Source organism: Pelmatolapia mariae, linkage group LG17 (genome assembly GCF_036321145.2).
Source record: "Pelmatolapia mariae isolate MD_Pm_ZW linkage group LG17, Pm_UMD_F_2, whole genome shotgun sequence".
Lineage (NCBI taxonomy): Eukaryota > Metazoa > Chordata > Actinopteri > Cichliformes > Cichlidae > Pelmatolapia > Pelmatolapia mariae.
Genome location: NC_086242.1, coordinates 588,403 through 609,893, shown reverse-complemented (window position 1 = coordinate 609,893; position 21,491 = coordinate 588,403). Strand labels below are relative to the sequence as shown.

The following is a 21,491-nucleotide window of genomic DNA, read 5'->3' as shown; positions in this document are numbered from 1 at the left end:
TCTGTCGTCGTTTCTACTGTTTGTCAGAAATGGTCACATTGGAAGGTTGGCTGTCTAGAGACAAGAAAAGGCTGAGGTATTTCAAACTGTGCAAGAACTGGACTGAAAATCAGTGGCAACAGGTCTTATGGAGTGACAGATGCAGATTTTACATTTTTGGTTCAATAGATGAAAAGAGGTCAGGATTGAGATGCGACAGTGAGTGTGTGAATGCGACTGGTTCTTATACAGCACTTTGCTACTCTGAGCACTCAAAGCGCACAACTTGCCTTAGTCACACATTCACACAAGCTCTATTGTCTATGCAACATTCATACTCCGATGGACGTATCGGAGTGCAGCTTTGGGTTTGTGTCTTGCCCAAGGATATTTGGGATGCAGCCAGGGATCAAACTACCAACCTTCCAATGACAAAATGACCTGCTACAGCCACCCCACCCGTGTAAAGCCATCTGTAAAACATGGTGGAGGCTACGCCGTGGTTCGGCACTGCATTTCAGACAGTAGTATGGGGGATTGATTGACAGCGGCTTCATTTTTCAGGATGACCGTGATCCCAAACATACTGCCAATGCAGTAAAAGCATACCTGGGTAGAAAAACAGGAAATGGATTAGACATGGGCACCCCTGAGCCCAGACCCCACATTACTGAAGCAGTGTGGGATCAACTTATAAGAGCCATTTATGAACTACTGCATTTATATTGGAAAGGGTTAGTATATTCAGGTGCCCTCTGGGGAAACAGGGAAATGGTCTTTGACCACATTCTCTGTCGCAGGAATGCCACTAGTGAAAAAATTAAGTTAGGTTGTATAAGTAATGTTCAACTGGGAGAGGAATTGCAATTTATGTCCACTGAACAATAAAGAGGAAGTGGAGGCAAAGATGTTTGGACTTGTGAGTCTTTGTAGCGCACAGCTGTGGAACACATAACTGCTTCAGTAATGTGGCACCAAGTACCAGTTTAATGGAAAGCCCTGGACCAGGCTTTGGAAAGTCCTTCAAGAAGCCTGGAGAAATAATCCTGAGTACTACTTTAATTAATTACAAGAAACCTTGAGAAACGGTAAAGTCTGGATTGGAGAATAAAGTGGTAATGGTGGAACTGGCAGTGAATTGGACATAATGTGTTTTTCTTGTACACTGTATGTTTCAATACATTGCTGCACTTTTTTACTTTTTTCCAAGTATAATGGAATAAGTAAGATAAGATAAGATAAGATAACCTTTATTAGTCCCACACGTGGGAAATTTGTTTTGTCACAGCAGGAAGTGGACAGTGCAAAAGTTATGAAGCAAAAATTAGAATAAAATAAAATAAGAATAAATACAGTACACAACTGTACAGAATAGAATAAAATAGAATACTATATACACTAGAATAAAATGGAATAAAATATACAATAAGATAAAAATGCTATATACAACTGAGTAAAAATACTCAGTAGTATTTACTCAGTAGTAGGTGGCTGAGCCTTATACAGTATTGTATGGTTTGTCCTATGTCCTAAATATTCTATATCTACAGACACAAACATGGATGTCAAACCTCAACATTGAAGTTTACCTGAAGCCCACACACACAGACACCAGTACCTTCTTTTTCACTCCCACCACCCTCTGGAACACAAACTTGGAGTAATCAGGTTCCCTCTGAAACATGCAGTTATCCTAATTGGGCTTTCATCAAGTCAGCAAAGATGCACAGAAAAACTCAGGAGAGTTTTCTCCAAGCACGACATCCCAAGTTTGCTTCAGACCCAGCAACACACTCAGACAGAAACTGGTTCATCCCAAAGACAAAACTCCAAAACACAAACTTAACAACGTGGTGTATGCTGTACAGTGCAGCGAGGAACGCCCAGACCTCTACATTGGAGAGACCAAACAGCCACTTCACAAGCGCATGGCGCAACATAGAAGAGCCACCTCCACAGGACAAGACTCGGCTGTCCATCTGCATCTAAAGGTCAAAGGTCACTCTTTTGAGGACACCAATGTTCACTTTTTGGACAGAGAGGACAGATGGTTTGAAAGAGGAGTGAAAGAGGCCATCTATGTCCACTGTGAACGACCATCTTTGAACAGAGGGCGGGGCTTACGACACCAACTGTCTGCCATCTATAATCCAGTTTTGAGATCTTTCCCAGACACCTTAATGCCCACTCACATCCTGGACCATCTGACCTCAGGAAATCACATGACAGGGTGGGGCCAGGTTTCACAATGAGCTCACTCAAAACCCTGGCTGATTGTGACCCACACACGTTTTCACACCTTGGCTCACGTGATTAGGTAGAGGGTCAATAGGGGGTCCAAGACCCACTTAGGGACACTCCCGTAGGGCTTCAAATCTGGGACTGTCCACCAGTTGCTCTTAGAGCTGAAGAAGCTTCTCGGAGGAAACATCTTTAAGGAACTTAAAGAAGTCCAGACGGTTTTCTGTCCTCCTTAGACTACGATGACTTGGATGACCGAGAACCATCACAGACTCATTGAGCGTGCCAAGCATCAGCCTGATCAATGAAAAATTCATTGAGTCAGTTATCTTATGCAGTTGAACACATTCATCATCTCCTGATACTTTCTAATATTGTAAGTCAGTGGTAACCATCGAAGTCATGAACCCCATCTGACCAAGCAGGCTTTATTCTAATGACTATTTCACTCGCTGGGCCCACGTCCTCATTTTAGGTTTGACAGCATTTTAGTAGATAAAGGTGAAAGGCTTCGACATGAACTGAGCTGCGGTTTGGGGAAGGCCTCGAAGGGGGCTGGCAGCGGTTCCCGGGCCTGGCAGGCAGGGAGGGTGGGGCACGTAAACGAGAACAAACAGCTTGTAGAACTGGGGGGACATATGTAGATGAGAACCGGGTAAATCAAGACATTCATGTGTCTGAAACTGGGTTCCACTCTTGTCATCGACACCAGACTGTCAGCTGCTCTACCTTCTGACACGACTCAAGCTCAGTTGAACTAAGTTGCATAGTGGTAGCTTATGTGGTTTTTACTCTCATCCCATTTATTTGATATCCTCTGTCCTTCCAGACTGACCTTTATGGTCTTAATAAAATGGTCTATATTGACATTAAAGGAATGGAAAGATGGTGCTATGGCTTATGGGCAGGTACAGGCTCAGCTCACCTTTTCACTGAACAGTGAATGTGCCTGTCCACTACAAAATTCTAATTCAAAATGCACTTCTGTCTTTTTAATTAAACTCTAGTGCAGTTTGGAGGCTATTTGACCTTTACTGCCCTATCTTTATGGGGAATGCCACAGGTCATTTCTATGCATATATTACTGGCTTACCCGCCTCCCTTTTCCTCTTGATGATCCTTGAGGCTTTACAGATTAAGGACAGGTTTGGGTCTTAAGTATAGCCTATTTTTAATCTGCTATGTGGGGAGTATTTTAAGAGAGCTCAAATATTTAAGGCTTTAGTTAAAACAATTAGGGAGAGTTGTTGTTTTTTTTTTAATGTCATGATAGTAACATAAAAATGCAGTGCTTAAAAAATATCAACATCAGCAGTCACCAGAGCCAATAGAGTTTTTTAAAGAGTTCCCTTTGAGTAAATTATTATTAAATATTTCAAATCTCGGCCTTTTTCTGGTGGCGCAGGCCTGGATCCAAATCACCTCGTCAAGTCAATCACTGCATTCCCTGAAGGACTTGCCTGGCTTCCAAAAAAATGCTGAGTAAACATTTTTTCTTTGCAAAACGAAGTCCAAGTTATTAATTCAATTCAATGCAATTTTATTTATAGAGAAGCAAATCACAACAACAGTCGCTTTAAAGCACTTTATATTGTAAGGTAGACCCTACAGTAAAAAAAAAGTTATTACAGCAAAATAAGAAAATCAAAAATAAGATTTGTTCAGTTATACACTGGAAAACTTTTCATAGAAACAAAGAGAAAAATTGATGTTATATTATGCATTAATACAGAAAAAACAGACAAAACCATACATACAGTTCAGTTTAGTATGAGAGTAAATGTGTAAACAGATACCAGGGATGCTGACACATATTTATAATATCTGTGCACGATGTACAAATTTGTGATTTTTTTTTTCCTTTGTTGAATCAGAATATTTTATTAATCCCTAAGAAAATATGTGGTTACAATCGCTCCAAGACAATAAGAAAAGTAACAAACTGAACTAAATTAAATAATACAAATCATTACAAAGACTCATAGACAATCCTGAGCATTGTCCCACAGATGTTCAAAGAGCTGACGCCTCCAAAAATAGAGACGAGTCTGGGCCTTCCTGTAGAGGGCAGTGGTCAGTCCAGTTTATTGTCAATGTGTACTCTAAGGTATTTATACTCCCCCACATCGCCCCCCTCGATTGAAACAGGCGTCCTCCTAATGTCCACAATCAAATCTTTGGTATTTGTCACGTTGAACTATAGATGATTCTGCTTGTACTACATGACACAGGAGCCAACCACAGGTACTCCATCTCATCACCCTCACTGGTGCCTCCATCCACTGCAGAGAAGTAAAGAAACCAAAACTAAACTCAAAAGTCATCATCCATCCATTTTCTTAATGGATTCAATTCGAGGTTACAGGATTAGACTTTGTAACCTGTGATGTGATGGACTCACATTTTCCAAAAATGTGTCTTGATATCTTTTATTAAATTTAAGGATCACTTGGTCCTAACACTGATTGAAGAATGACACAAAGGGCTGTGTGCCTTTACGTTGCAGGAGGCCTTGTAACTGTAGCTTAGAGCAATTTTTGTTAGTTGGTTTTGTTTTGTTTGTTGGGTTTTTTGTCATGTTTAATGTTGTGTATGAATAAAGTGCCCTGTATGGTCACTGCCTGTGTGAGCCTGGGCTCCATGTCTTGCCTGGCTACAGCCAATGGTGTGTTCCACTGCTGGCTGCAGCACATTTGGCTGCCATTTCTCCTCTACAGGCATGTGAGAGTACGATAACAGCACTGCTGTTTAACACATGATGATATGCAGCATGGACCCCACTGCCAGCCCCTCACTTTTTGGCACAGGTGGTTTTTGTACTGGGTGGAGAATCATCCACAATTTTCATCCTGTATACCAGGGGTCGGCAACCCTAGGCACGCGAAGGGTTAACTGATGGCACAACCATAGCTGGACTGGCCATCGGGCATACCAGGCACTTGCTCGGTAGGCCGATGGTGATTTTTCGTTTTTATGGGCCGATGATCTTTTTTTTTTTTTGTAACGGTGTAAACAATGAGAGGTGGTGGATTGGCCAGATGCTGGCCAGTGTGTAAAAATAACTCAGTTGTTTGGTGGTGACTGTGGCGGAGCTTCCACAGAGGCCAGCAGGTGGATGAGGGAAGGGGAGGAAGGAGGAGCAGAGACCCGAGGCGGCCGCCGGTCCGAGTGTCAGGTGAACTGAACTTCAGGTAAGAAGTTATGACCTGCAGTCTATCTGGGTCAGATATAAACCAAGTTTAGGTGGAGTTTATTTTCGTTGTGCTGACTTTTTACAGTCAGTTACAATAACTCGTACTGCGTGCTAGCTAGCAGGACGGAGTTTCTATACAGCTGGGTGGGTGCTATGATGTTACTGATAGTGAACTTTATCTTATTCATAAGGAACACAGTTTGTCCCGGACTTCAGCCAGAATGAAAAAGACACAAAGCTGGAGTTATTCGGTGTCTTTGCTGCACAGCTGCCTCTTCTCCTCTCATTCTCTCCCCCTCCCTCTCCTGTTGCTACTTCAATCATGAAACTGATCAATGATCAGCTGATCGGCTTTTCTCTCTTGTTTGTTTATCGCCCACTTTGTGCCAGAAAGAGGAAACCAGCGGATGTCGCGTTAAACAACAGCAGCACGTTTAAGCTTGATCAGCTGTTGTTAGAATTTATTTAATATTACTTTCTAGTATCAGCTGATGTTTGCTGGAGCCACAGCTGTAAAGCTGCTGGTCATGATGTCGGTTTGGATATGTGGTGAGAGGGAAACATGAAGATGAAACCAGGAGATGTCCTTACTGAATCATCAGAGCTGAACAGGTGATGGAGAAACAGGTTTACCTTTTAGGTGACATGAATGAGTTGAAGGGAAGTTATGAACTGTTTCTGAGAGACAAATAACACCAGGATCCTTTTCTATGTAGCTGACAGCTGGTAACTGTGCAGGGGCGGGTCTAGCAAAGTTTTGCCAGGGGGCCAGGTAGGGCATTAACAGGGAAAGGGGGGCACAAAGAAATACTTTTCTTTCTTATTCTCATTTCAAATCTCTCGCTTTTAATAAATAATTATCTGAATCTTACAACCAAAGTTTTCATCTGATGTAAAATGTATAGAAATCATACATATACCAACAAGACAGTGTACATCACTGTCACAACAGCGTCTATTTTCATTCAAAGGCTTTATGGCTTTAATACCTGGTTGGCCGGTCTCTAGTCAGAATGCCCGGGCTGATTTTTTTGTCCCAGTCCAGCCCTGGGCACGACACGCAGTGAATTAATCTGAGAAGGTGCATTAAAAAATAAATGGCTGGGCCAGCGATGCACATCGCAAATTAGCTCGCATAGACACATTAGTTGTGCCGCTTCTTAATGACGGTATCTTAGCTAACAACCCCAACTATCAGATTCAACTTGTAATTGGCTAAAAATAACTTAGCCTACCGGTGAGAGGGACGTTGCTAGCTTTCCACATTCCGACACTTCAAAAGCTTCAGGAGCTGTCCACTCAGAGCAGCATCAGCACCGTGGAAATACACGGATACATCCGTAGACTCGAGACACAATGTGTTTTCAGGACTTTCAGGTGTATGGACCAATGTTTTCTTTTCTGATCAAACCAGAAAGCTTTAATGAGCAGCTGGATTTGTCTCGCATTAACTGGCTGAGTTAATGCGACATCGAAATGCAGCTGATTGAACTGAAAAGCTCGACTCTGTGGGGGTCAAAGTTTGTAGAACTACGAACGCAGCTGGAATCCACAGCTGTGCGTGTTCATGGAGCTGCATTTTCACCTGCTGGACATCACTACCTGACAAGTTTAACTGTCTTCAGAACATTGCAGAGGCCTTATTGACAGTATTTGGCTCTACATATCTGTGTGAGCAGATTTTCTCTCACATGAGTGTCCTCTTAGCTGTCTGAATGCTGGACACTCGGAGACCTGTGTCTCTGAGTGGGAGACCAGAGATCACATTAACATGTGTATCCCTGTATTAACAAACATGCCATGTTGGCCCAGTTTATTTTTCTTATCATTGTTGTGAGGAGACCATAAACAGCATTTGCATTTTCTGTTGTACAGTTCATTTGCTGTTATGGATCAAAAGTGTCTTTTTTTTTGTTTCAGAATAGCTGAAAACTATTCGCTGACAGCTGCCAACATCTGCAAACAAATATAATCTATAAAGTTGTTCTATATAGTGTGCAACTGTTAATATAGAGCGTTATTAAATTTATTGCTAATGCAATCATATGGCACACTGAAAGTTTAGATGTAGTCATCATCAGAAAGGTTGCCGACCCCTGCTGTATACACACACTCGTACGTTACACACACATATCACACAAATGTTTTTCCCTCACTTCTGGAAAGTGAAGCGTCACAAAGAGAGAAACTTCCACGTGGACCTGTACTTCTCACACTCTTTAGCTTTTAGTGTTTAATAGCTGCAGGTGACAGTAGATGTATTGTGACATCAATACATCTGCATGATTCATGTGGCGTGCATGAAAAGATGACAGATAGACTTAGCTGTATGCCCAGCAACAGGAGGATTGAAAAAACTATGGAACAGATTGGGGATGTAGAGAGTTTAAGGACAAAGAAAGATTGACACCTGTTAGCTATCCATCCTGTATCAAGAATATTTTGACTAACAGCTCAGTGAGGATCTGTGCAGATGTAGTTGTCGAGCAGGGAGCTGTGGTTTGAGATTAGCCGGAGCTGGTTCGGTTCAGTGTGATGAGCACTGCTGCTGTGTGTTCAGAGATTTGGGGAAAGCAAATCTCTGAACCGAACCAGTGTTCCAGTGAACCAGAGTGTCATTCAGTTTTTGGGCTGAATGACACTCAGCCCAAAAACTGAGTGTCATTCCCTCCATTTTTACTGCACAGTGCTCATCAGCCATAACCTTGCTCCAAGACGTCTTCGGTCTCAGCTGACCCCATGTTTCCCCAACACTATGAACAGCACACTTGCATAATGACCAAAACTAACACCACTGACTGACAATGGGCCGTGAGGTCAGTTTCAGTTAATATGCAAATTATCATGACTGTTGATCAATGGCTGTGAGTACCATTCACAGAGAGTTTGAATGACTGCATTCACAGCACTGTGCAGCGGTTAAAGGTGTACTCTCTGGCCCCTTCCTTCAGAGACCGTCTTTTCCTTTTCACTTCTCTGGGCCTCCCTGACTCCCCGTTCAGCGTTCCTGCCTATCCAGGATGTGCACATCACATCTAAGGAAGCCAGCTGCTTTTATATCCTCCCTGTGTTTGTCCACAGACAAACTGATTTGATTTTCAGCTGAACCTGTCGTTTGGTGGTGCTCCAGGATAGGCTAGCAGAGCCTTATTTTCAACTGCCTCTATATACGTGTTGTCCACAATGTGTGAAACAGGGGAACCCGTGGCCCACTCATGTTTCTGTATTGGCCCTAGTATGTGAAGTTTGTGGACTGAAGAGACAGTTTCAAGAGCACATACAATTGGTTGGTACTAAGAGTGTCTGTGTTGCTGAGGTTGGGGTCATCCTGTAATCTCTCAAAAAGAACCTCCACTGCTTCAGTAACTGGAACAAGTGAAGACAGATGTAAGATCATATAACACCATTGTTTCATCTGCCTCCATGAATGTGGTGTTTGGAGCTGCTGACCAACAGATTTAGTCAGTGGTGGTAGTTCCTGTCATTATGCAGATTTACTGTTTATAAGGTTGAATAAACCTGCAGTCAGTTCAGACTGAAGGAGTCACTTGGATGGCTGAAATGTTTCTCCCACTGAAAACTCAACATCCAGGTGAACACAATCAACTTTCTGGGATTTCCTTACCTGGAGGATTGACGTTCAAGCATCATGATGTTCATATATGCCCACCTCAAAATTGTTGAATGTGCTACTGAGCAACAGTAACAACATAACTGCTTGATCATGTAACTACCAAATCACTGAATTCAGTACATAAATGCACTGAATTACTTACTGATCACCTTCCATGTTTCTGTAATGTGTCACTGTGGAAGACATTATTGATACTGATGCATCCTATAGCCTGTTTGTGTCTGATGAAAGAGATCACCTCATGGTAATAGAATTGATCAAACCTAGAATCTGCGTGTGTTACAAATGAATATGAGTCTCTATTATGGAAAAATGGAACAAACATGTTGACTTGCATTACACTGAACATAAGATACAGACGTGGAAGCAAATCTGGCTACAGGTGTTAGAGGAGGTCGGTTTGGGTGGTGGCAGTCCCACCTACAGACAGTATGTGGGTAGCATAGGCATTGCTATGAGATCTGTACTGAACCTCTGAGTTCTCAATTACTAGCTGGTCAAACACCACTGTAACCCTCCCCCACCTCCAAGCTGTTTCCAGTACACATGCCAGTGAGGTGTTTCAGATAATCAGCACTGCTTAAATGTATTCTGTGCTGACTTGGGAAGAACATACTATGGTACAATCATTTTTTAAACTCTGTTGTCAGAGTGCGTTGAAATTTTTTTGTAAAGTAATACAGTGTTTTTGATGTACTCTGTATCATGATAAACGAAGAAATAAATCTAAAACCTCTGAAACCTGGATCTGTGATAACAGATACTCCAATGAGAAAAGAGCCTTGCAAAGCTAACTATAGGCAGCTATAGCGTCTCTCTGTGCTCGTGTAAAATGAGATGTAAATGTGGCAATTTTAACAGCCTGATTTATTCATGAAAAGGCCAAAGAGATGAATGCTAATACTGCAAAACTGCTTTGCCCTTGGCCAGGGCACATTGACAAACAAGTGACTCAGTGAAAGAATTAACAACTTCATTAAGTTACCTGACAGCACATCCAGTTCTGCATCCCTTTGTGTGTGCTGGCTGTTGCAAGCCTTATCTATTGCTACATAAGGTACCAAAGATGCGTTTTCTGACTTTAAAGAACCTGTAAAGACGGAGCTTGAATGGTTTTAAGGGATGATCTGAGAATGGTTGTTCAAGCTAAGATCCTGAAAATTTAAGTCAAGCCAAAGTTTCACCACTAAGAGGAAATCCAGTGTGTAATTGGTTTTGTGGTATGAAATGATCAGTGTGTTTCTGCATCGACATCAAAACCCAAAGTGGTGAGCAGCTGCGAGACACAGTAGTGCTGAGGGGGTACTGCTGTATTGATTGCTGATAGTAGGTATCAGTTTTCCATTGGACTTAAATCTGTGAAATGCTAAAGAGGCAATCAAAGCAATCTGCAGCCATGCTGTCAGTCTGATGATTTCTCAGCTGCCATGACTTAAGAGCGCTTGATCAATGAGAGCTGAGCTGGGCTTTCTGTTTCACAGAGACAAAGGTGGCAGATCTGCTGGCAAACATCACACACACACAGCTCTATTTCCTGTTCGCTAAAGTGTTTAAAATAAGATTATTTATGATAGCATATATTTTCTTTGTGTAGATTATGTTATCATCACAGTGCTTATTTGACTAACGTCAATTCACAGGACAAAGACAGTAAATGTATTCTCACTATTTTCTATGCATTGAAATCAATGTATTTCTCAGTGTTCACTATACACAACATTGATATCAGACCTCATTGTTAATCCTCATGGGCACCGTTTGTAAAGTGAAACATGCTGAAATTAACGGCAACATTTTTTCCACATTTAGCTCAAAACCTGGCAAAATATTTGTAATACCAAAATTCAATTCAATTCAATTTTATTTATATAGCGCCAAATCACAACAGCAGTCGCCTCAAGGCGCTTTATATTGTACAGTAGATACAGAGAGAAACCCAACAATCATATGACCCCCTATGAGCAAGCACTTTGGCGACAGTGGGAAGGAAAAACTCCCTTTTAACAGGAAGAAACCTCCGGCTGAACCAGGTGAAAAGCTGACCACTACCAGCACACTTTTGCACCGGAGGTTTTCATAAAGCTTTTATTTTGGTATCTGATCTGTACAATAAATTTGCATGTTAGCTAAATATTTACTTTCCTGTAACATTTAGATTTAACATTTAGATTTAAATATAATATTTAGATTTAACATTTAAAACTGTGTTTTAAATATAAAAAGTTGGAATTATTTTACTAAATGTTGTAAAAAATGACTCGAAAAAGACATGTTTTTGTAAGGTTTTGAGCTAAATGTGGAAAAATGTTGCCGTTAATTTCAGCATGTTTCACTTTACAAACGATGCGTCAAATAATCCTCATGGTGGCAAAAACGTCTGTTTGGCTGTTAAAACAGTCAAACAACAGTCAGCAAGAACTGAAGTAAAGCTTGGGGTCCTCCTGGCTTGCATCAGGGTTAGGGTCTTTTAACACGGCCTCTGCCAATAATGAAATATTACAACAATCAATGTTTTCACATCATGCAATAATGTACATTCCTACCAAAAATGTACATATTCTGTGCAGCGATTCATGAGCCACTGTTAAGTTCATAGCCATACTCAGGTGGGAAAAGTGTTCTACATATGAGTAAAGCAATGCTAACGCTAGTATCAGCCTTTTGTGTTCATCTTGTAGTAGTGACAAAAACTTGATCTACATTTGTGCTACAGAAAGCTTCTTAGATTGAATGATTGTCATCGTTGGGTTTGACCAGGCCCGGGGCTTTTCTAGGCACTCAGTTATTTAACTGGCTGTGCTCAGTAGATTCATTATCAAGATTTCATTTGTCTGCCTTTTCTTTGTCACACATTGTGCTTCATCACCGCATTTTCAACCAATAAAGAGCCAAGACACTCCAGCAAATGTAGGTGTTCCTGTGAATAATGCCTCGCTGTGATATATAGATATACATAATTTCCTCTGGGATTAATAAAGTATTCTGATTCTGATATAAAGGCTGTTCGTACTTAGGAATAAATATAAAAAGACATTGTTTCTGATGGCTTGTTACAGTGAGAGCAACAATCAATCATATTTAACCTTATGAACAACATATTTATCATTTTGAGGTCACAACAAGCTTCAGCTTCATTTTCCATCAAATTTGCTTTTAAGTTAAATTATATACATTTAATATTTTAAGCATAAAAGTAGTTTCATTACTTGTTTGTAAATACTGTGTGACTATGTCATGTTATGTCATATGCTAGAGGGTCACATGGTATTTAGCATAACACAAACAAATTTGTCTATCTGTGCAATTTCCACCTTGCAGCTCAGTGAGGTGGCAGAGAGATGTTAAAAGCACCCAAAGCACCCTGTAATTGTTCTGTGTCAAGGGAAGCTTGGCTGCCATTAACCTCCCAATACCACAATTCACTTCACACATTTAGCAATTACCTTCCCAATAATGCTTCAGTTTGAGTGTTCTGGAGTTCCTGTAATTAAATTGGGCTTTTCACATGTAAGCTAAAACGCTAAAGGATCAAATTGGGTGATCTTAATCGCAAGCGAATAACTTTGAAGGAGGGTCACGTGTACTGGATGTCTGTTTCACGTCCTGATGAGATGGGCCACATTAACTGAAGAAGAGGTCGAGAGTGGGATGCTTTTTTGTTTTGTATAATTTGATGGGAAAAATCGCGCGCCTTCAACGACAGTTATTATTTAGCCTGTATTCAAAGTCAAGTCAATGATTTTGAGGAGAAAACTATTTACCAATCATATTTTAAAGAGTCTTCATGAGAGACCCACATGGAGACGTCAGAAAGTTAGGAAGAGAAAACCACATTTTTCCTTCCACTGGATTTTTGATCATTGTGCATAGTGTGTCGTCAGTGACGTTTGGGACAAAGACACAACGTTTGTAGTTTTTCCTCTGTGCAAACAGTCAGTATGTAACTAAGCTGAAGCTTTAATTAATGGGATTTTACCAAAAATTGCATGAACTCTTTAAGAATTGAAGCCAGTTTATACCCTGTTCCCCATCTTTAGAGGTTAAAATTTTAGAAAGTTTTATGGCCGGATCCGTCCTGAAGCAGACATGATATATGAAGTTCAAAGTGGTGAATTTGTATTTATAGTTTTTCACTGTAAAATGTAATGTAGGCTCCTTAGGAAACCCAAATAAATCTATCACAGGGACACCAACAATTTTATAATAGGCCAAATAGGATTCAGAGATGTGTGGTCACATCAAAGTTGTGGGTTGACTCAGCATCCAGTGAACTGGAACTGTGGAATCTCTACCCTTCAATCCAGGCTTGCGTTGGACGGGTTTCTCTGAGTTTCTGATGACCTGGGCAGGTACAAAGGGCAGAGATCTTCTCTGAAACCATCCCAGCTGTACTGTGGGGCACCACATGCCCCAGGTACCACACTGAGATCTGGAAAAATACGCACTTTGCAGGTGATCGTTTTAATCCAGTGGTCCCCAACCTTTTTTGCGCCATGAACCGGTTTATGTCCGACAGTCTTTTCATGGACCGGCCCTTAAGGTGCCGTGGATAAATACAACAAAATAAAACCAGTACTGGTACCAAAAAAAAGAAGATTTATTCATAACACCTGGGAAAAGACCCAGGGAAACTGAGTTAACAATAAAAACAATAAAAAAAATTTTAAAAAAACGATTAAAAACCCTGAACACAATAAATTTCACACCCGAGCCTCAACTCTCACAGCCCGGTACCAAACGACTCACAGACCGGTACCGGTCCAACCTCCAACAACCTTGCTTCATGTTCCTTCAGGGTTTTGGAGAACACAGTAAACAAGTCATTGAGGAAACTAGTACCTCTTTCAACTGCCTATCCACCATGCATAGTCTGTTAGTCTTTGAAGTTTGCTTTGTGCATTTGTCAGAACTTGAGGCATGCAGTTAAATTCACAGAAGCCCAGCGGGCAGATGAAGGCAGCCTTGGGTTTATCTGCTTCCTCTTCCTCAATCTGATAATAAACAGACTTTAGGTCAAGAAAAACCCAAGCTGGCCCAAAAACCCAACCAAAGTGGCTTTTAGATTGGGAAGTGTGAACGCATCCTTTATCGTCTGAAAGTTGAGTTTCCTGTAGTGTATGCACAACCGGATTACCACAATAGGTGAAGAGAAAGGAGACTGACTCTCTGATTACTTGAATATCAAGAAACTCTTGAATGTGCCTGCAGAGAGTTTCGATGTCCTGAGGCTGTATCGGACAAGCACGGAGTTGTTAACCTGTTGAGCCCCAACGCCCCCGGTACCGGGGCAGCAGGAAATCATCTGGTTTCACGAGCTGTGCCTCCAGGTCTGGTAGAAACATCAGAATCTCAGCTAAAAGCTCACAAAACAGTTTCCTTGAATTTCCGGGTCTTCAGGTGTGTGCTCACACACGAGGACCCACACCAGATTCAGATCATCATCACAACTGAGAGCTTAAAGTTGTGACAGCTCAACCAGACAAGTGTGCAATAATAAACCACCAGTTAACGAGGCAGAGGAGGACTGCTCAACAACAACTGATCTCTCATTCTGAAGACCACTGCCAGTTGCAACCACAGTGGGGCCTGCTGGGATAACATGAGACGTTCTGCCCTGCAGTTTCGCAGTACTATAGTAACTGATGCTAGAGTGATTGGTATGGGCAGTTGGCTTTGGAGTTTCAGGGTAAATATCATAGTCTGTTCGTACCTATCAGTAAGAGGCACTCTGAGGCAGCCCAAACATCAAGAACTATGAAAGTTAACCTCAACAGACAGACCCAGAAAGTTGTCTGTGTCTGTCCATCCTCTCACAGTGTGCCTTAGTGTCCTGCTCTGACATGTGCTGTTCATAGAAAGGTTGGGGAATAGCAGTCACTTGTGAGCTAGTGCCAAATGGACACACTTATTGATCACTTCAAGTTTGCTCCTGGTACCAGTCAAGACTTTAGAGCATTCCAGATGTAAAAAACAATCATTCATGCTTCCTAGATTCATACTTTTGTGTGTTTGCTGTTCATCTTTATGTCTGTGCGACATTGCACACATTGCACCAGAGACTGGATCTAGTTCACTGGTGAGTCGGAGTTGCTGGGATAGCTCTGCCTTTCCCATGCATGCTGTTTTTACTCCAGCTGCTTCTTCTTTTCAAATACTAGGGCAGAATTTGCAGCATTTGCACAAAAAGAGACAATGGTCGTGTCCAAATTCATGGGCTGCATCCTCCTGAGGCCGCATTTGTAGACCGATTACGTCACAGCGACGCGCCGAAGGCTGTCCAAATTCGTAGACTCCTCCGAATGCAGCCGACAAATGCGTCCTCCTTTTCCCCGAATTTGAAGGATGGGTCGGGTGTGTCCTTCGTGGCCCACCATATCCCAGAATTCATAGCGCGGCCCAGCCAAACTCCAGTTTCCGGCAATGGCGGCCACTACTTAGTTTTAAAATTACTCTTATTAATCTTTCTGGGTCACAAAATAAACTTTTAACATATTTTCAGGCGAGAATGTGGGTGTGTAAACATCAAATATCTGCTCGGTTTATCAAGATATATTTTTGCATATTTCCAAAAGTGCTTCGATGTTTTCGGAGACGTCTGTTACCCACCAGCTCGATAGCGAGCCGGGAGCTCGAGGGTCACTGAAGCGGCCGAGAACGGCACAGCTCCCGGCACATCATTTTCAGATCACCACGGACTTTCGCTACTCAGGTTAAATGTAGTATATAAGTCACTTAGACAACCTAAAAATGTTATTGTTTGGCTTTTTTCAGTGTTTTGTTTGTTCGTGAGTAAATCGGTTTGGCTGAGATTAAAGTTATTAGATTAGATTAGATAAAATAAAACTTTATTAATCCCCCGGGTGGGTTCCTCCTTGGTTTTCACACAGCTGAATAAACGTCAAACAGAAAACTGATTAAACAGAAGTGTGAGACGGTCGAGAGTTTACTCCAGTGTCCTGTTATATTTTAGATAGCAAGGAGCAGACGGCCGAGTTTATTAAACTCCACCGAGACAGCGGTGATGCTAATCAGAAGGCTAGACCGTCCAATTCCACAGCCGTTTACTTCCGGCCTACCCGACCTTCTGAGGACCCGGCCCACGTAGACCACGAAGGCCGGGTCCTCAGGAGGATGCAGCCCATGAATTTGGACACGACCAATATACTCATCTTCTCCACACTGAAAGCAATACCAAGGCCTAGGGCCGCCTGTTGGCTTGGCTTTTGTCATTTTCTGCACATCTAGATTTGTGCTGTCCATCTTCAGTTTACAGGTTTTCTTTTTGGTACGTCCATTCAGCTTCCCCTGTGATGCAAATGAGGCTAACTGGCTTTCCAAACTAGCTATCTGCTTTTTCAAGATCCCAATAGCATTGGGATCACTGTCTGGATCACACAAGTCCTGTTGATGAATCCAGCAACTGCACATAGGCAATAGGAGGTGACCTGAGACTTAAGCCTTGGACTACATCAGCTGCAGGGTAAAGCAAACTCCCAAAAATCTTCCTGGAGCTGAGCTATGTGAATACACCAAACCTTTTCAAGAACTCTAACACATTCTTCTCTTTGTTATCCTCTTGAGGAGCGCTGGACTTTTTACACCTGAATCCTGTACAAAGTGCATGTTAAATACAATTTATTTATCTGTTGTTCAAACTTTTCTCGGCTCCTGACTGTCTCACTAACTAGAATCTCAGTTACGGTTAAAAAATAAGAATAAAAAAAGTTTTCACTAGGCCAATACCAAATGCTTTAGAAATGGCAAGAGCCCACGGTATAAACATCAGTAATAAAGAACAATACCAGAGTAGCACTCCTCAGTAGAGAGCATGGGTGCGTGGTACAGAGAGGCCACAGCTGAGAACATGAAGGCTGCCCTCTGGCACCACTGAAGCCCATCGTCTCCTGCCTCAGGAAAACCAGGTGACCCCTTGTACCCCGCCAACCACCTCTTTGACCCGCTGCGCTCCAGTCGGGGCCTCAGATCAATCAAGGCCCACACCTCCAGACTCAAACTGCTTCCCCTGTTTGTTAGACAGCCCTTGGCTGGACCCAGAACAAGTATTCTGTGAAAGAGTAAAAATCTCTAAAGTGTCTTTCATCAGGCTCCTGAAACAGTGCACAGGGATGTTGCACAACACTGCCTAATGTTGCTTAATCCACCGGGACTAAAATAAACAATATCCTGGCAATCTGGGGAACGTGTCCGAGGCGGTCCTGAAAATGTGTTCATATGGTACCTCCATTGATGGTAAATGGCTGGCTGGTTCACTAACTGGCATTCCAGGGAGGATTGACTCCACAGACACACACCACCACAGATGTGTAGCCAATAAGAATTGAGACATAATTCAGTCCATTGTTTTATCGTATCCCATGTGACCAGTCATGGGGTTGTAATGAGCTACCTAGAACGTTAACACCCAGTGGCTTCGTGGTGTGGCCTTAAAGATATCCAGTAATGACTGTGGGTCATCTGCCTCCCCCATATTATGAAGTCTGGGGAGTGACGGCTGTTATGCCGTGGCCCCAGACTGGCCCACAAGGCTTTCAGGCACCTGCGTGTTCCATTTGGCCTGAGCCTGCAGTGCCTCCAACTGGCTGCAATGAACCGCTCTTGGTGGTGGTTCGGCTCTTGGTGTATGGCAGCCAGTTGCGCCAACATCTGCACCACAGCTGGGACTGGCTGTGGGTCCAACATAGTCCTGTATATGAGGTAAAGTTAGGCACCAGTATAGCACCAAGCTGCCACCAGGAATTCCCAGCACATAGTCGTGCACAGTTTGTGGTTCAGCTTGTGAGCCTGTTTATTTACTCTGTGCCCAGCTTATAGCCCAGTGACCCAGTGTCGCTCAGTTCATTCTCGATCCAGCTTGCTCTACACACAGATACTGGTTCCAGCACACTACTGGTTTTTATTTTAGAGGAAACCTGATTAGCTGATGGCTGACTGCTGCACCAGCCGCCCTCTTCCAGCACTGGAAATGTATTTTCTGAACGACTTTTTTCTCAGCTTTCTTCAATAACAAAACCACCGTCTGTGTGTGTGGCAGGCGATAGCTTCTCAGCACAAACGCTGAAAACAACATTACCAATTAAGAACTGGGTTGAACTCCAGATGAGTTAGGTTAAGGTTAGAAAACAAGAAATAAACACAAGTTAGTTTTTTTTAAAGCGTTTCATTGTAGCACTTAGCTTGACGCCACCAGTAGTTCATTGGTTCTTTAAGTGATGTAAGACTAAGCAAATTCTGTAGACGGTAAATAAGTAATAATGTGGCTTCTCTTCTGGACATACAGGTCAGGGCAATGTTCCTCCATGTGGCTCCAGTCTCTGAAAGCAAGCAATAATTCATCATTAGGAGCGTCCAGTTGCAGTTGAGAACTGATAGAGCTTGCAGGTTCAGGACTTCCTCAGGACTCAAGGAGGAGAGTCTTATCCCAGATTATTCCCACAGTAAATGAAATAAAAATGTGTTAAACAACAATCAGTAGTCATACATGCAGGGTATGTAAACTGCGTGAGTCTGATTAGATCTTCCAACCTTAACATTAACCTAACACAGTTCACATCAGCACCTGCAGCAGATCCATGTTTCTGTTTGCGTTCTCCGTCTTGTGCCTTTCTCAACGTTTGTTTTGCTGGTTTTTGTTGTATTTTAGCATTTAAACTTTTTTTTGGCTGTGACTAAATTCCAAATCAGACAAAACTGGACAAAGAACAACCCCATTAAAAATCCTGTGGTGAGATGCTAGAAATCCTTTGGCTGTTATTAACCCGGGGTCTGTAATTATGCAGATTGCCATAGATTTCTTTCTGGGTGCCTAGAAGTGAGATCCAGGGGTTGTTCTCAGCACGACAGGCGGATGAGGGAATGGTTGTGCATTACTGAACTTGCCACATTCATCATGTTGACTGATGGCACAGGGAGTCAGTCCCCAGGTCCCGGTGGTTAATGTAGTGGGTAATTAACTGTCATTTGCCTAGTAATAGGCTGATGATCAATGGTTTGTTAGGAAACAAATTCTAATCCAGCAGCTGATGAATGCCTGCTGAGGCTGGAGCAACTGATGTGATAAGAGGGATAGAAGAGATTGGGGTTTGGGGAAGGAAGTGGAGAGCAAGACTGCTATCAGGATTTCAGATGGCTGCTTGAAGCTCTGCTGCTATCAGCAGCTGCTTGAAGCTGGATTAATCCAATTGTTCTCCTGTGCTGGAAAACTCAGACAAATGAATGATAGACGGGTCAACTGATGTCTCTTTATTTATTTATTTAACTGTGCCTGCAGATCAGTTAGATTTAGTCTCTTCACATATTATATTTGTCTCTAGTGTGTGGTGCAAAGAAAATATAAAATAAGACAACATTCAACAGCAACCTGATGATATATTTGGAGGCCATGTTTAATGACCACTTAGTTTCTTAATGTTATATTGTTTCTACTATTATTATTCTTTTCCATTATTGCTGTAACTCCAGAGATGTTTTCACACAAGCATTAGAAGTTCTTCAGTACTGCCACCTGGCAGCCATCTTGGAATCACACCTGTATTTATGCCACTGACTACCTAGTGCGGGTCAGCACCGGGAAAACTGTGATAAGACCGGTGGTTTAATATGGACTTAAATTCTTAATATTTTATAGAGCAGGTTTAGAAATACACATGGCGACCAACAGAGTGGGAAAAGCCGTCACTAGAGCCGCTGTGTCACTCGACCATTTTGGGCTATGTGGTGTGGGACAGTATGGTGAAGTCATGGAAGCTGAATAAATGAGCAAAAACATGTTTTATCAAGAAGAAACATAAAATTTGGGTCCACTGGAATAAAACCTTTTGACCTCTTTAAAGATACATTATTATTCTTGGGTATGAAGCATATGTGATGCCTGGTGTTCTCTAAAAGCACAAGCAACACTGTTCTAGATATGTCCAACCGCTGTACCACCGACAGTCTGGACAAGATGCAGATGACAAATCTGTGTAAAATAAGCAACACGTCACCAATTTTCCAATTTTCTATTCAGTTCTCACCAGATGTCAGTAATAACCCATCCGATCCACACATGCAAAGAAATCAAACAATATATGTCCATAATTAAGTTAAAAGTAATAATGAGAAACGACACGGGGAAAAAGTATTGAACACATAAAGAAAGGCAGATGCATAAAGGCATGTAGAGTCATGACAGTATCAGTAATTAGAAAGCAGTCCTGCCACTCAGTGCAAATTAATATCAGCTGGTTCATTTACAGCTGATGGCCTATAAAATGTGTCACACAAGAAACACCTCATGGTGAGCTCTCGTAAGACTTTCACAAACGTGTGGTTGCCAAATATGCTGTGGCATTGGTTACACAATATTCTACTGTCGTTCCAGCGAGCACAAGGTTTCAGAAGGAGTCAGAAAAATGATCAGAAGAGTTGTCTAAGAGCCAAGGAGCACTTAGACCTGCAGGTATGGTTGTTTCAAACAAAACAATAGGTTCTGCATTTCACCGCCACGTTCTGCATGTACCCTCACCGTGCAAGACTCCAGTGCTGAAACTTCATCGAACCTTCGGGACTTTGTGTGGAAGAATGGGCCAAAATCACTTAATCTGTGCGACCAGTTTCACCATACAGGAGGCGTCGTGAAGCTTTCATCACGGCTCCTGTCTGAAGTCTTAAATAGATTCCAGTAAATCACTTTTACCCGTCATTTTTGTCATTGTTATACATCATTTATGGACATCAATGCTTTGGTTTCTTTGCATTCGTTGTTATTGACATGTGAGGAGAATTTTATGTGGACTTATTTTACTGCTGTATTTGTTACCAGTGACAGTCTGGTACCATCAGACTCACAGGCCCTGGGTCTTGTACAACTGGTCAAGCAGTGAAAGACGGATGGCAGGTAAACTTCATCCATCTTCCTTCCTTCCTGGGTGAGCTGAGGTCTACTGTGTACTACTTGTTTGAACAGCCTTTGGCAGCCAACAGTACAACAAAGACTGAACCCTGCTTAGACTCGGCTTTTTAAGAGACTCCAGGAATACGTTTAAACTGGTAATATGTTCCCATTAGTATCAGTTTTTAGAAGGTATTTAATCTTTTAAGGAGATGGTTGAAGTCATACAGAAAGGTAGGCGATGAATTATGCAGCAAAAAACAGACGTTTGCATATCATTTTTGAAACATTTAAGTTTTTTTAAATAAATTTTTTTGAGTAGAAAATCAATTAATGCATTATTTCAAAATTAACAAATAAATGACCATTTTCATTCAAACCAATCACTGTTAGAGTACAGCCCCGGGCAAACGTTAAAGATTTGTTTTATTTGTTATGTTTTGTAGAATTTAAACAAATGTTTGATAAGACAAAAATATTTTAGTTTAATAGCTGAATATTACTGTTTTGTTTTTTGGGTTTTTTTTGGGTTTTTTGGGGGGGGGGGGTGTCTC

The 21,491-nt window shown here is 41.9% G+C and overlaps 1 protein-coding gene across 1 annotated transcript in view; it reads left to right on the top strand.

The window, feature by feature from the left end:
- lmo3 (LIM domain only 3) overlaps nucleotides 1-21,491 on the top strand; it is a 60,249-nt gene that overhangs the window by 16,393 nt on the left and 22,365 nt on the right. The window lies entirely within an intron of this gene.